The 16,079-nt window shown below is 43.8% G+C and overlaps 1 protein-coding gene across 3 annotated transcripts in view; it reads left to right on the top strand.

The window, feature by feature from the left end:
• RAI1 (retinoic acid induced 1) overlaps window positions 1-16,079 on the top strand; it is a 593,546-nt gene that overhangs the window by 509,393 nt on the left and 68,074 nt on the right. The gene's annotated exons all lie outside the window — the stretch shown is intronic.

Here is a 16,079-nt window from a genome sequence, read left to right on the forward strand (position 1 = left end):
TTTGTGCTTTGAAAATACCCCTCCTTTTTTATGGAAGGCAACCCAACAACCCTTGTTATGGTATCAAAAGCCCTTTGGCAGAAGTTGAAATCGTATCTCAGATGCTCAAAAAGTCCTGCCAATTTCAGCTAAGACATTTTAGACTTTAGTGTCTGTAACCCTGAATGGGTAACTCTGCTACTTTTGGGCCAACATTTAAAATGGTATAAGTAAAACTGCTGAGTATTAGAATTCAAAGTAATGTAGGTAAAAAAGTAGAACCATCCAAATTCAAGGTTATGGGATATGAAAATCTGTGACCAACAGAATACAGAGTTATGTGAATTAAAAATCCAGCAAAAAACGAACACTGAATATTTGCATAACTTAGTATTTGAACCATTGTTGATATTTTCTGTGAAACTCGCACACAGTTATCTAACATACAAGTATAGTGTCACATACCTTATGCAGGAATGTATATACATCACCAGGTAACATTGCATGCCTCATAGCTATTAAGAAGCAAAGACAGGAGTACCCCTAAGACCATAAATCAAATAAATTCACTTGGCTCCTAGGCACATTACGTTACCTAAGATTCTGTTCAACAAAAGAACAACATTTCATCCAAAGCAATTTTCACAACTGTGAGTCTGTAAGCAAAGAAGATGATTACCAACAAATTGATAGTTTTATCAAAGAAAGTGAATTTTTTAATTCACATATTTATATCCATAGCCTCTTTTTTTACTTACAAAAAAGATATAGGAAAAGTTTTTTCCCAAACATTTCATCCTCACAAATCTTATTGCGACATGTATAATATTATAAACTCATAAGCAGTACACATATAGAATGACTTCCGATCTCTTACTTTAAAGCAGCTCTTGACCTCTTTTTGGTCCTAGATCTTGGTTAAGCAGTTTAACGCAATAAATCGGGTAAATCATACAACGTCTTTTCCTCGATTAATATAGAATAAACGGTCCAAAAATGAGGAGGTCAGAGATCCCATTGATACAAATTGAACACAAGTACACCTCAATTAGTAGGTCCACTTAAACATTTCATATAGTCTCCAATCAATTGTAACATGTTAAGACTCTTGGCCTCGTGCAGGGAAAAGTAACAAGTGAAGGAGGGGTGGGGGGTATTGTGATGATGAAATGTTTGTGAAAAAACTTGTTATATATCTTTTTTTTTTTTAAAAAGTAGAAAAGAGGCTATGGATATAAATATGTGAATTAAAAAATTCACTTTCTTTGATAAAACTATCAAATTGTTGGTAATCATCTTCTTTGCTTACAGACTCACAGTTGTAAAAATAGCTTTGGATGAAATGTTGTTCTTTTGTTGAACAGAATCTTAAGTAACGTAATGTGCCTAGGTGCCAAGTGAATGTATTTGATTTATGGTCTTAGGGGTACTCTTGTCTTTGCTTCTAGTGTATCTAATTCCAGCCCCTGTTGTTCATCAACTGAATTAGTCCCCCCTTTTTTTTCCTCTCATAGCTATTGAAGCGCGTGCCTCATATCTCCATATTCCATGATTATGTCTCACATGTCACATTGTTGTGGATCGTGACTCGTTTATTGTGATTGTGACACATTCCATATAATTCAGAATTGTGCCCTGTATATCTGTTTATTTTGGAGTGCACCCCAAATATTGCAGTATTCAGGATTGTCCTAGATTTCAGCACATTGAGGAATATGCCGTACACCTCACAGTTTTCAAGAGAGTCAAATGTACATTTTAGCATATTCAGGTATGTACTTCTCATACCCATTTGTGAAAAGATTCCACATATGCACCTGTTCCGAAGTGTGCCACATATCTCCTTACCCAGGAGTTAGCATGCATCACCTTACTGAGTAGGTTTAATTTGTTATGGGGCCAGAATATTGTGGGCTGACTATCGCCTGACAAAAATATTGTGTCCAAAATATTGATTATGTAAATGTTACTAAATCTGCGTTAATGATAGAAAATCTACACCAAACGGTAGCATATGTTCTGCGTCCTTTTTCAGGTCTGGCTTTAGCCAAGACGTTTTGATTGACTAAAATGAGATATATAATGTACTTACTAAAAGAGGCTTTTAGGCACCTCTTTTCACCCACTGGTCTGTAGTTGTGTCATTCACATTTGTTTCTGCCGAGTGCAGCATATAGCATGAGGCACAAGGTCAGCCCACTTCAGCCATAGGCTAACTTCCCTGTGAGGGACAGCATTCTGTTCTTTCACAAGGAGCACTTACACACACTGAGTAGTTCCTTTCAGTGCCAGGGACTACTATGGTAATGTGTGCTTTTCAAGAACCAAAAATGTTTTTGCCTTTAGCCATTTTTTTTTGTTTTTATTTGTGATGGCTCGTCATTTTCCGCAAAAACAGTTTTTCAAGAAAACCTGTCAAAACAAGTATGAAAAAGTCAAGACTGGCAGCCAAGGCCAGACCCTTTGGCTTTGCCAGTGCTTGTTGTTTCTTGGTATTCGTGTCCTCTAGCTCCGTCTTCATACACACCATATTCATCTCCATTGTTTTTGTTTTATGCAAATGAAAAGTACATTTAGAGTAGATAGAACTAACACATAATATTTACAAGAAAGAAAACGATGGTCCAATTTTCCTATCTGTGTACATCATTTGCAGTCAAAAAATGCATGCAAGAATGCTCATTCCACCTTCAAGCACTCATTGGTAGGGGTGATCAAGGCAACTGCGAACCTTTGCACACAAACCCAGACACATTCCACACTTCTGAACCACAAATGGGTTTGTCATAGAATAAAGTAATGATATCAACAAGCTCTAGTAACCAACCCATTCTTGTACTCTTCTCTCTATTTCCTACAAAGTTACAGTGATTAATCAAAGGTCACAAGCTCCAAAGAAACAATGACGGACCTCAGATTCTGCACCTCATTCCACGTTGTCAAAAATTATGGTCCTGTGCACTACAATTCCTGTACCTGCCATTGATTGGTACCACTGCTCCGCAGAGAGAAACCAGTATTTTAAATCGAATGGTGCACCAGGAAAATATTGTACTTTCAAATGCTATTCAAGACGGTGTATCTTAAAGTAGCAATGTATTCCTTTTTATTCTTCTTTATCATGGACATATATATAAACAAGTGGTCCAGCCAACGCGTTTCGTTAAAAAAAGGGTTTCTTGAACTTCCTCAGGGCTCATTAGTATGTAGCTTGAAATCAATGGGCGAGTTTCATGCTCAAATTGCATTCCATAATTTCTTCGGAATCCCGTGGAGGGTTATTTACATATTGCAGGACAATTGGATGTGAGTACATTCCCCTTTGTTGTGTACATGAAAAACTGGCACAAATGGATATGGATAACTAGATGGAACTCGGATATACGAGTATATGAGGATTATAAGAAATTTTGGAATGTGATTTGAGCATATATTTATATATATGTCCATGATAAAGAAGAATAAAAAGGAATACATTTGTTACTTTAAGATACACCGTGTTGAATATCAATTGAAAGTACAATATCTTCCTGGTGCACCATTCTATTTAAATTAAAAGTTACAGTGATTGGAGTATAAACATTTCTGCTCATCCAGCCGTTGCATGACAACGGCCTATTGGCTATTCACCTCCCACCACTATCCTCCACACTAGAAACAAAACGAGAGTTCTCACAAAAACAACAAACAAGTGTGTGAAAATGTATGTGCCTCGATGGGAAAGATGAATGCAACCACTGTGACATACACTCCTTTAAAAAAGATATAGGGCATTCTTCTGTGACCTCTAGATCCCAGTTCAACTTCTTCATCTAATCGGCATAACTTTTCAGTGCCATAGGGTGAATCCCTACCCTCAGAATCTCACGGTTTCCTTGTGCAGCCAGGTTGCGGGTTGGCAAACTGTGGAACAGACAAGCCATTGACGAGATTTTTGCCTTAAAGAAGTGCATTCGCAGCCATCCTGCCAAAACAAGCCAGGTATTTTCCATCCGAATGTGGAATAAAACACTTTGGGGTTGAGCCTACCCAATGCTAAATATGCCGGACTGGAGACGATAGCTGGGGATAGTTGCAGACACTCAAATCCAATCCATGAGACAACACAACTCCTCAACTTTAACTCCTTATGTAGGTCTCTTGTGTGACTGAAAAAAGTGTGTAGTATTGACTCTTATCAGACCTTCATTGTATTCTGTCGCAGGCAAATAGAGGCTATATGTAGCCACAACGACACAGTTCCTGTAGAGCATTATGATGCACACAGCATTTATAACCATTGGAATTCTTCTACCAGTTTTAATGAATTGACCAGTCTCTCCAAACGTAACCCAGCTATAAGGATGCTGCACCTGTGAAAGGAAATTGGTGGAAATGTAGTCCGTTTTATCATTGAAACAGCAACACTGTAAATTCTTTCACTGAGTAATCCCAACGTTGTGGACAGAGATAGGTGGTGAGGAATCCTAACTTTGTAGACAAAGATAGGCGGGGCACAGGGCAGATGACTAATAATCCACTAGGGGCCATACCTGGGCAACACGAGTGAACTGTATGAATATCAACGCCCCCAGCCTGTCTTTGAAAGTGGTAGGTTTGTAACAACCTAAGCACTCTCTAGACAGATGGACGCCAGCTGGAGATGAACCCTCAGTTCTGGTTTTGATTTTTCCTTCAAGTTTACCTATGCTAGGTCAGTTTGAAAAATAAAGATAAAGAAGCCTCAAATAAATAAAAAAGAAGCTTTGAATAGAATATTTCATATCAGGAAGCACATACACCAGCCGCGACCCCCGCCCCCCACCCGAATAAGGGCAGAGGAGCCAGTGCAGTAAAATCGAAAATAAAACGTTAATAAAATTAATTACCATTTTATCTTCACTGCTCCCAGCCCGAGCAGTGTTTGGGGGCGGGGCTGCTGCTGACTGGCATCAGGGGAGTGATGCTCACTCCACCAGTTTACACTGCACTAGTCACTTGGGCCAGCTGTCTTGCGAGGGCCAGCCTGACATGCGCAGTGTTAACCTCTTCACCTAGCTGTCTCAGACAGCTGGGTGGAGCTGCTGGAGCATCGAGGCAGCCCGTCCCAGCCATTCCGGGGGCTGCTCTTAAGCTGCTCATTTGCAGAAGAGGGTTCCCTGAGGTTCCACAAGGTGCCGTCCCGCTGAGAAAAAAGAAAAAGACAGAGGAGAGTGGAGTACGGTAAGCAAATTTTAAGTTAAAAAAAAAAGTTTTGGCCCCCGCTGGGGCCACTTAAGGCTGACAATCTCCAGTAAATTTAAACAAGAGAACGTTTTAGTTAGGCTTGTTATTCAGAACACCAGTATCATGGGTTGCCCTAAATATGTTACCTTTTAAACAAAATAAAATTTGACAATTTTTCTGTGGCGTAACATAAAATGATGGGGCCCCCTAGGGATTGCGATGAGTGGCCCCAAGGCTCCCATATTTCCTAAATTATTCATTGGTCTTGGGCTGAGGGGCCCCTGGAGGTCCTGGGAGAGGCCCTGAAATGGGGGTTGGGGGCCCCTGTGCACCAAGGGCTTGTGTTTCTGCAACGCTCCGAATGCAATATTGCAGAGTGCTCTCTGATTAATAATGCTTTCAACCAATGACATTCTGCCTGACCTGAAAAATGGCTTCCCACACCTCAAAGCATAGCACCTAGATTTGCTAACTAAACTCAGTTCAGAGCAACTCTAACTATGTAACTTTCCTGACCAAACTGACAAAGAACTGCTCCTCGGGCCAAAACGGCACAACTGAACTTTATTCGCCACCCGGTATAACTCAAAACCAAGTAGCAACCTTGAACAAACTCATAATTAGAAGGTAGTGGTATGAGCCAAATGACTCCACAGTTAAACAAGCATTTGCAATGCAATAGGTCTCGCATTACTAAAAGTTTGAGTTATTGGTGTTGCATTATTATTTGCAAAGCCAATAGCTCAAACTTTCAGTAATGCGAGACCTATTGCATTGCCAATGCTTGTTTAAAGGGGGGCCTTGAACCGGGTTTCAATCGGGCTCTGTTGTGTACCCTGCAGGACTGCAGTAACAGCAGGCACGTCAATGTGCGCGTGCTTGCACTGCTCACTTCTCACTAGTGGAGAAGTTACGGCATGATGTCATGCCAGGTGAGCGTTGTAGGGGAAGGGAAATCCTTTAAAGAGAGTCCTTTTCTCTGGATTTCCCTTCTCTTTTTGAAACTCAGGAGCAGCAACATTGTGGTGGTGTCACCAGGGCTTTAAGTGAAAGGTTTTTCAATATTATATACAAGCCATAGTTGCTGCTTATTTATCTTATGCAACTAACAACCATTGACAAAGCCAATAGTCCTGACTTCTTGTAGGTATGATGTTACTTGTTGTATCATATATCTGGATGCAATGACAGAAACCGCAAAATACAATTCGGGCGGCACACTATGCTAAGCACAGATTTATAGCGTACGTGTTTAAGTATAATAGAAAGAGAAGAGGCCCACGGATTACTTGTGAAAAATTATGATCTCATTCTTGGTGGAGAGATTCACATGCATTTCTGTATTGTTCATCTAAACAATAGTGAGCATGTGAAGAAAGAGATAAAAATAGTCTACTAAAGTAAATATTTGAATACAAAATTCTATTTGTCTGTTCAGAATCCTATAAGAGTCAATGGATTCTGAATGTGGGTGTCACAATGAGAGATGACGTTTCAGACTTTTACTTCTTGGGCTTAGTGAATCTTCTCGGCCCCACAGAGTATAACACCGATCAACAGACCTTTGGACCATGAGTCTATTTCACCAACACCAAAGGGGAGAGCACCTCTAGCACCGACTCTGGTGTGCCAGGCACACACGAGTGACTACCGTGCAAAATATTAACTGATTTACTTTAAAGGAAAGGCTATGCAACCACTACAGGTCAGCAATTTGAATAACGAACTACATTGTCACTCTGGAACGAGAACAACTCATGTTAATGGGCATTCCAGATACTAAAAAATGTTTGGAAATCTTAACAGTTCCATTGTCTCGTTTCTGCGAGAACAGTACTTAAACAAACTCAACAGTTTCATGCAGTATTTGTCTAGTTTACCACTAAATGGAACTTAGAATAATTTGGGGGGAAAAGGTCACTGTGCCACTTTACATAAGGTCATTAAATGTCAAGCATCAAACGCTGTGACTGTTTTATATATTCTCGTTATTGGCTTTCACAAATATATTCTAATTCGTCTGATAACACCACATCACCTGATTAATCATTCAACGCATACACAATGCCTTAAAAGTAGAGACTTTAAAAGAATGGCGATAGAGTTTGCGGTCGGAGCCAGTTTCCTTAAACAAGAATCTTGGCAGAAAAAAGTAAAAGGCCTCTTGTAAAATGTCTGACGAGCAGAGTCACGAAATGAGCAAAGGGCTGATACAGAGCTCAGTAGTGGATAAACCTGACTGGAGACATCCAAGCCGGCGTGCTCCCCCAGGGAGAGAGACGGAGCTGTAGCGGTTTTTCAAGCAAAGTAAAATTCCCTTTTTGTCGAACTATTCTGTCCTCTGCATGGGAACATAAATTAAATTATTGAACAGCACTCAGCGCCTGTATACCCTCACAGGTGACGAGCAGCGCTCTACAAATCCATCTTACATCACACACTGCTGGTTTTCAAATATTTACAATTTGAGATACAGAGCGATAAAGTGATTTCCTTAGAACAATTGTCTGTGCAGAGGATGAAACTTGGTTAAAGAGACAGGGATTCGTGCCCTCTCACTTGAATGGACTTGCAGTTACAACAACGGTTAAACAAGACCTCATGATGAGTGCCTTGATCCCCCCCCCCCCCCCCCCCCCCCCGCCAACCCCCGCTAGCTGCACAGCGCCATGAAGTGGAGGGCACTCTTAAAGCGATGTGCAGGGTTCACTTTTGGAATCGAACCTGCAACAATAAATGTGTTGTGATGCAAAGAGATGGCCATGTAGTTAAGCTGTTGCCCTGAAGTCAGGAGTTCTGGGCTCAAAGTACTAATAACAGCCTGTCTGATGTTGACCAGGCCGCGTTAGCCCACTGCAGCAGGGAAACCATCTGTAATCAGTTAAGGTTACAGTAGCCCTGAGCGAGTGACGCAACACGCACATACCTCAGCTGTTGACTTGTTTGCTGTGTGCTTTGCCTGAGTCACCGCTTTTCTCTCCCCTTCAGTTAACAAGCCAGCGAGTGGTGCGCGCGCCATGGCCTATTGGTGTCTATTACGCGCACCAAATGCGTAATAGACACCAATAGGGCGTGGGAGGAGCAATGCACTCGCCTCGGCGCAATTACCTGCAGTCTTTTACAATAAGACGCATGCAAAGGCCAATGGGGGAGCTCAAAAGGAAACGCACACACACGAGCGTGTGCGATTCCTAGGTCAGCTCAGATTCCCCGTTTTTCACCTACAAAATGCCTAGCACTGCGCGAGCACTGCTGCGCAGTGCACCGCTAGGCGCGAGACCTAAAAAGCACAAAAATGGCCAGGTGCTTCCTTCCTTCAGCTGACATTCACTTTGTTGTTTCCAGCGTTTACACACATCATTGTACTAAAAATAAAAATAGAAAGTAGCGTGGTGTTAAGGTAGTGATGAGCTGCACCACTGTAGCCTGGAGCTGGTTGGTGCATAAACAGAAACTTTCCACATAGGATTCCCGAAAAGCTCCAACCTGATCATTATGCAAGGATCAGTGTCCTGTGGTTGAATGTGGTTTCATTCCAGTTGATAATTTAGTCTACAGCCTTAGCATCTCCTACAGGATTACTCATTTATCTAGTCTGGACAAAGGCCTCCATTGGACAATACCATTTGATCACTTTTTGGCAAACTAGAAATCATCGAGATAAAATGACATAGGGGAGTTTTTGTTAATGTTGTGTGCTGAACTCCAGAAGTATGTACACAGATTCACACAATCGCCAGCCATCAGTGGCGGTCCATGCAGGTAAGCGGGGGGGAGGGGGGGAGTCGACAGCTGACGGAATAGGGATAAATAAATAGTCAATCCTATTCCATCATCTGTCGACATCTGCCCCGCCCCAACGTGCTTACCTGCATGGACCGCTGCTGTATGCAAAATCGATAATAGATTTATTCTGAAACTGAACACCCAATAATGTCAAATCTCCAAGACACAATCGTAAAAAATGTTTACACACTCATTAATTGCTTTAGCCACAATGCACTCCTCTCCATGTGGTGTTACTTTCTATACTGCTTAACAGCACATGTTTTCTCAGAACAATTGCTGTAGTCAGTGGCATGCTATCAAGGAACCCTTCTCCGAAGCCAAGTCAGGGATCTGTTTTGACTAACTTACAAAATGACAAATAGATCCTGCTAAAGAAAGTGGTTGTTTTCCCCAAGTCCAACTCCTGTTCTTTTAGGTCTCTCCTACAGACCGGTTTTGATGCCTGGCGAGAGTATGTGTCCTCAAAATCAACACAACACAACACATACATACACACACACTGAAAACAGCTTAAAAATGCCCTTTCAGCCATTGCTTACCGTGGTTAAACTGGCTTTAGGCATTGGGTGAGAGGGTTGTCAATCAGCCTTGGTATCCGCATGTCACTGATGTGAAGAACTTAAAGAGTAGAGCACACACATATTGGCATAATGCCATGCTTTGATAGATAGATAGATATTTTTTTTTCTGCAAGGTTCCACCTGACTTTGCCAAACTCACAGGTGGGTGCATTCATATATCGTGAATGTTGCACTCACAGCAATATACAAAGAAAAGGCGGCACGGAGCACTCACAGGATCAAATAATTCCTGTTTTTTCAGCAGACACGTTTTGGCGAGGTGGCCCTTCTCAATGCTGATTTCCAAAGTGAAGTATGCCTCTGTGTCATTGGCTAGTTTAAAAGTCCAAGAAACTGTTCTTATTGGTGAATCTAAATGTGGCAAGCGAAGGAGGACAAATACCATCTTGTCCCAATAATTATTTGATCGTTATGATTGCCTGATGCTTTCAGAATCACTCGCACTGGAAGTACATGCATTTATATGTATGTCACACTGATCACTTATCGCAGTGTCCCTATAAGTAATTTTCTCTACGAATTGGCTCAAAAACGCCAAGCACTTTACATATAACTTCACGCACATGGGAAAATAAACATTGTTCCCCACAAGTTACATCCTGAATAGGCTGCCACTTATTTCCTTGGGGGCCATATCATAGGTACAGTGTGCACAATATCGAAGAAATCTGTCCCTCATCCCTGCCGCCTCCATGAACATCAAAATGTACATTTCCAAAGGCACCCGATCTCAGTGCCCTTACGTTGCCTGGGAGATATAATGAGGATGGCACCAATTATACCCTGGTTTCAATCTGGTCCAGGCCAGAAGCAACATTGACCCAAATTGTGATTACTCGCTGCCTAAATTTAGCAAGGGCACACAAGATTAATTGGCTCATGTATGTAAAAAATAAACACCATGCCATTGATAAATCTGATTTGTTCCATAATCCGATATCTATAGAAATTCGGTTTAAAACTTTGGTAAAAACTGAACTGTTAAATCAGATAGTCGAAAAGAGGAGGGAGCCTGACTTGAAGGGATGGTAGCGGCTTACCTCCCACCTTGCACAACACCCAACATTGAGCCCTTATCTGCTAACGGTTCTACACCACCAAAGAGACTATTTGTTGAGGTTTAGCCTGAGCTTCGCCCACCTATTGATGTCTTACCTATCAAAAGTGTTTGTTGCGAAGGATCTGAAACCTTGACCATGCAATTCAAGTTTCCCCTCAGTCACAGAGACACATGTTTATTCTTCGGTGGACTTTACAGAGACCAAAGAATCCAGCTATTAGTACCCAACCTGAGAACTTTAAATATCAGAAAGTGTAAAACGGCTTTGGCATATCTACAATTGCTCCTGACTGATCAAGTATGCATAACAGTATATAGATGTATTTCCCTTGTTGTCAAATGCAGAAGAATTGTGGGGAAATAATGATAATATATTAGCTGATTGTTCATGTTTTTAAGGATTAATTGATTAGTATTTACCGGTCTCAAATTATTCTTTTAAAATGTTACTATATTGGGGCATCATATTTGTTTGCATGATGAATTAGTTGATGACACTGCATGCTTGTTTAGCTGGTTCGTAGAGGGCCGGGTAGGGATATCATTGTTTTAGACTGTTCAAGTTTCTGCTGTGGACCTACCCTTAGACGCTAACAAGGGAGAGGAACTGAAAATAGAAAATGTTTTAAATGAGAGATCTTGTTGTCCAACCATGAGGAGATTATATATAGTGAATTTAGATTGATCGTTTAAATTTTTTTTTCCATGCACCAAGATACTTTATCCCTGGCAGTTAGATAATCATTTGCATAATTTTCTGATTGTATTTTCTGTATACGGTTAATGCACTATAGAAGTTGTTTTTTAACATATGTATGCACGCTTCTATCTCATTTTGATATATGGTTTTAATTGTATGTAATTTTAATTGTAATGGATTGTCATGAAACTTTAATGGATGTTTATCTCATCTGAATAAAGGTAAGGTTTTCTGATGATGATGTACTGTAGATATGTGAAAGTCCAGACCACTTGACTTTGCCAGTGCTTGTTTAACTTGGAGATTACCTGCAATAACTCCTCCCTCCATCCGCGCATCCGTTTCTCCAACTTTGCTTTGATGCTTGTGCCCAACTCTTGCAAAAAATATTATGTATTTTTCTTTTTTCTGAGGATCCAATAGGTGCCAAGTGTTACTGGGCGGCTCACTTAATTTCTGAGCTGTCTTTATGTTTTTAGTTTGCCATCCCTGCATGGCTGCCGGCAATGTTGGAATTGTAAAGTAAAAAATAAAACTCCATGCTTCGGGGTGCAGGCATGCTCACGCGTTGTGGTACACATGTGCCAGCTACCTTGGAAATACTAGCCAGTCTAAGATGGGCATTTCATACGTACACATGAATTGTGACATACGGCAAACATAGTTTCTTTTACCAGCCGTAACCATGCAAACAAACATTGTCAAAGCCAGTAGGTCAGCACTCGCCTGCTAACGGCAAGAACTGGTGGCTTAACCGATGCTTGTGTTTGTCTTGGTTACTACTGGATTATATAATAGTGACAGACAATTCCTAGGGACCACAACAAAATTCGGTTCTCATCTTAAAACAATTACTGAAGCCATAAAAGAGAAAAGAGTTTGAGCACACATGCATTAAGAAATGCTTTTAACTAATTCATCAAACTCACTGTTGGACTTGGATAAGAGCGGCCCCGGAAGGCAGCGGACCGCTTCAACGTTGTCCCGGGGCATATTTGTTAAAGAGCCCACGAGGCTCCACGTGACTGGGGCACATTTCTTTTTCGTTTGATGATCTAGAGCCCACGAGGCTCCAACGTTGTCCCAGGGGATATTTGTGTTCTAGAGCCCACGATGCTCCCACGTTGTTTTGGGGCATTCCAGAGCCCAGAGAGGGCTCAAAAGGCACAGTGGTGCCCAGGCTCCTTTCCCCAGCTGCCCAGCACTTAGTGGGCAGCTGCAACGTTTAGGTTGTGGCCCTTTGCGCTTTGGCTTGCGCAGCCTGCGCAGTCTAGCCCTGACTCTGCTGGACAAAGGGCGTTTGAGCCCCTGAAAGGCCAAGTTGGCCTAGGGACAGTTTTCTGTGTTGTGCCCTCACCTAGGGTACATGGTTATTTTTACATGTGTACTTTTGCGCCTGCGCAATGTCTTTATGCTTATTTTTATTCCTAACTGTTTATGCCTAGGAGATTGTTTTGCTAGTAGAAATTATGCTAGTGTGTTCATGGTTCCCTGCGTAATATTTTCCTAAGGTAGTTAGGGTTGCGTAGGTGGTACTTACCTGTTACCAGTGGTTACTGGTTGTGCGCTACATTTATTATTTGTTCTACCTTTCCACATTTACAATTTGGTGATTTGTGATAATTCTGACAGTGGTCCATGTGGCCTTGTCTTGTGTAAATTCCGCCTAGTGCCAGTTGGCACAGTGTAAATTGTGTGAATATTATCTAATGTGTTTTGGTATAATACAAAGGCTATTTTTATATAATACCTTGTGTGGAGTTTCTTTTGTGGTGGGCCTTGGGTGTTGTTGCTGGGTGCGCGCGCAAACGCTTTACACATTGCCTCCGGGATAAGCCTGACTGCTCGTGCCAAGCTACCAAGGGGGTGAGCAGGGGTTATCTTTGGCGTGTAACTCCCCAGCCCTGACTAGAGTGGTGGTTTCTGCCTGGCTTTGGCGCAAGCCCTAGCCAACCAGAAATCCCATTTCTAACATTGGTGGCAGCGGTGGGATAGGACTTGCGTTTGCGCTGTACCGCAGCAGCAACTGGCTGCACTACAAAACTCTGCATTTTAGATAATCACGTGTTTGGGGATTATTGTTTTGCGTTCCATTATTTCTTCTCCTAAAGGTGTCCTTTGTGAATTGTGTACTCCTGTTTTAGCTCAGACACCTAGGTTCCTTGTGTTGAACTTTTCTCGAGAACGTCCGCCAAAATGGAGCCTGCTTTTAATTTCTGTGGTCTGATTAGATACAGTATGTTAGAGTTGGTCAGATTCTGTGAAGAGAGAGACATAGAGGTGGGTGAGTCAGACACCCAGTCCAAACTGAGGGACAACCTGATCCTATGGCAAAAGGATGAATGGGAACGTGAGCGCAGTGAGGAGGAGAAGGCCCGGGCCGCATACCAGGAGGGTGGTGGGTCTGAGGGGAGCTCTGAGGAGTCTGAAGAGGAGGAAGAAAGTGACAGGACATGGACGCCAGTAGAGAGTGAAGACCCCATAGATAGGGAGTCCCTTGCTGGGTCCAGTGTCCGGAGCAGCGCCCCACCCCTTTTCCTGTCCCCAGAGGAGTGGGTAGATAGGAGGGAGGAAAGGGAGCATCAGCTGGCTTTGGAGAAGCTCAGGTTAGAGCATGCCAAGGAATTAGCACATCTGAATGTGGAGGAGAAGAAGCTGGAGACAGAGAGGGTCCTAGCGCAGGAGAGGATGGCAGAGGCAGAGAGGGCCTTTGCCAGAGAGAAACTAGCTCTGGAGGGTAGTTTGTCCCCTGAGCGCAGTGGTAGTTTTCTGGATTCCCCAGTGAGGGTGGGATCCAGTGGTGGCAGCGAAATAGAGTCAAGTGCAGAAAGTCCCATTCCCAGTCCCCACCGTGGGATACCTGGTTCTTACGAAGAGGTGTACAGGTTGAAATTCAGAGGCAGCAAGAAACTGTCTCACCAGTCGTGGGGGGACTTTGTGGATAAATGTGATCATGCACTGACCGATTGGGTGATGGCTAGCACCACAGATGATTTTGATTATGAAGGACTGGCCAATTTGGTTGTCAAGGAGCACATGTTCCGTCATTGTTTTCCAGGATTGCGCCAACACCTGTTGGGGTGTAATTCCTCTGATCCCAGGGAGCTTGCAGAGGCAGCGGACCGATGGGAAAGTGCCCGAGGTTCTGAGGAGGTATGGGAAAGCGATTCCAAAAGTAGTGGCTCAGGTATCTTCCTGTCCTGTATTGGGGAAGAGGTTCAGAGTAGCCCAGCTAGGTCCCAGAGTAGTGAGAGGGGTGTAGGGGCTCACGTCCTGTCTCAGTGGAGTAGGAGTGAGTGGGTGACTGAGTGTCCCCAGGTGCCCGAAACCCAGTCTCAGAGCCTGGATGGTTTCTTCAGGGAACACCAGGTTGGGGGCCTAGACTGTCCTGTTAGTCCATTTGAGGAGGATCACCTAGTGTATGGAGAACCTGGAGCATCTGTAAGTAGAGCTCCAGTGGTTCTGGTGTCAGGCAGTACCGCTCCAGTAGGGAGGGTGCAGAAGTCCAGCGAGAGGAGTGGCATGGGGCTGTGTTCCCCAGTGGAGGAGCCAGTGGGTCAGGGACCAGCCGGGAGGGCTGAGTCTCCTAGAGGTGACCATGGTGACCACATGTCTGTCCTGGGGGATCTTCACGCACTGTCAGGTGGACAGGGGACGGGAGATCTGCGCCAGGCAGACTGTCACGCAACATATGAGGCATATGTTAACCTCGGGGGGATGGTGTGTAAGTCCCCAGAAGTCCTGGAGTGCCAGGCAAGTACTCAGCCAAAGGGTTTAGACCCCTGGTTGGGAGGCCAGGTTCAGGATCAGCCTGACCTGTAGGGAAGGACTACTGTAAGCAGTGTCCTGACCCATGTAGCTGTTAGGGGCACCACTCCAGTTGGGAGGGTGCCGGACTCTGGAAGGGGGTGCAGAGGGAGGAAGTCCTCACCTCTGACCCCGGTGCAACCTGAAGGGTTAAACCTTAGGTTGGGAAACCAGTTCTCAGGGAGAGGTCCTGAGCTGGTGGGTGAATTGCGTTACGAGGTCGCCTCTCAGAGGAAGAGAGGGCGGAACCCTAGAAGAAGAGGTAGGGGGAGGAGAGCCTCGCCCGTGACTGTTGATCAGCTTGAGGGTACAGACCCTGGGCTGGAGGTTCAGTGGCAGTTTAGAACTGCCCTGATGAGGTGTGGAGTGGAGAATGGTTGCTATGTGCCAGGGGTTACTACCCCCCACTCTGTGGTTAGGCAAGGACCGGTGGTATCTGGATGGCCTAGGGCCTGGTCCTGGCCGCGGACAGCTGAGGAGTAGCAGTGGGGTAGCCCAGTTGGTCCGCCGAGTTTTTTCAGAGGGAACCACGTGGGTTCAGAGTGGCGTAAAACCGGAGAGTGTCCCTGCCGTTGCGGGCCTGCGTCCGTGTTTTATCACCCCAAGCAGGGAAGACCATCACGGTGGTGATTGGTCTACCCTGCGTTTTGGCTGGAAGGGGGTTGTGTTGGACTTTGCCCTTCTGGCAAGTTCACCCCTAGAACTTTTTGCATTATCTTAGCCTTTTTCCTATGTTGTACTAGTGGCTTTAGGCCTCTAGGCGCTTTCACACTGTGTCCCAGTGGAAAGTGCGTGCGCTCTGGGTTACATAGAATGAGAATGACCTGCCCTCCCATAGGAATGCATGGGGAGTGTGTGTGTCCATGGTAGTTCCTGATGCGTGGGGAGTGCAGGGTCGAGTTTGGTATGTGCGAACTCGTGAGAGTGAATGCTGCGCGATGATGTGTGCGGCGTCAAT

This window comes from Triturus cristatus, chromosome 10, assembly GCF_964204655.1.
Source record: "Triturus cristatus chromosome 10, aTriCri1.1, whole genome shotgun sequence".
Classification (NCBI taxonomy): Eukaryota; Metazoa; Chordata; class Amphibia; order Caudata; family Salamandridae; genus Triturus; species Triturus cristatus.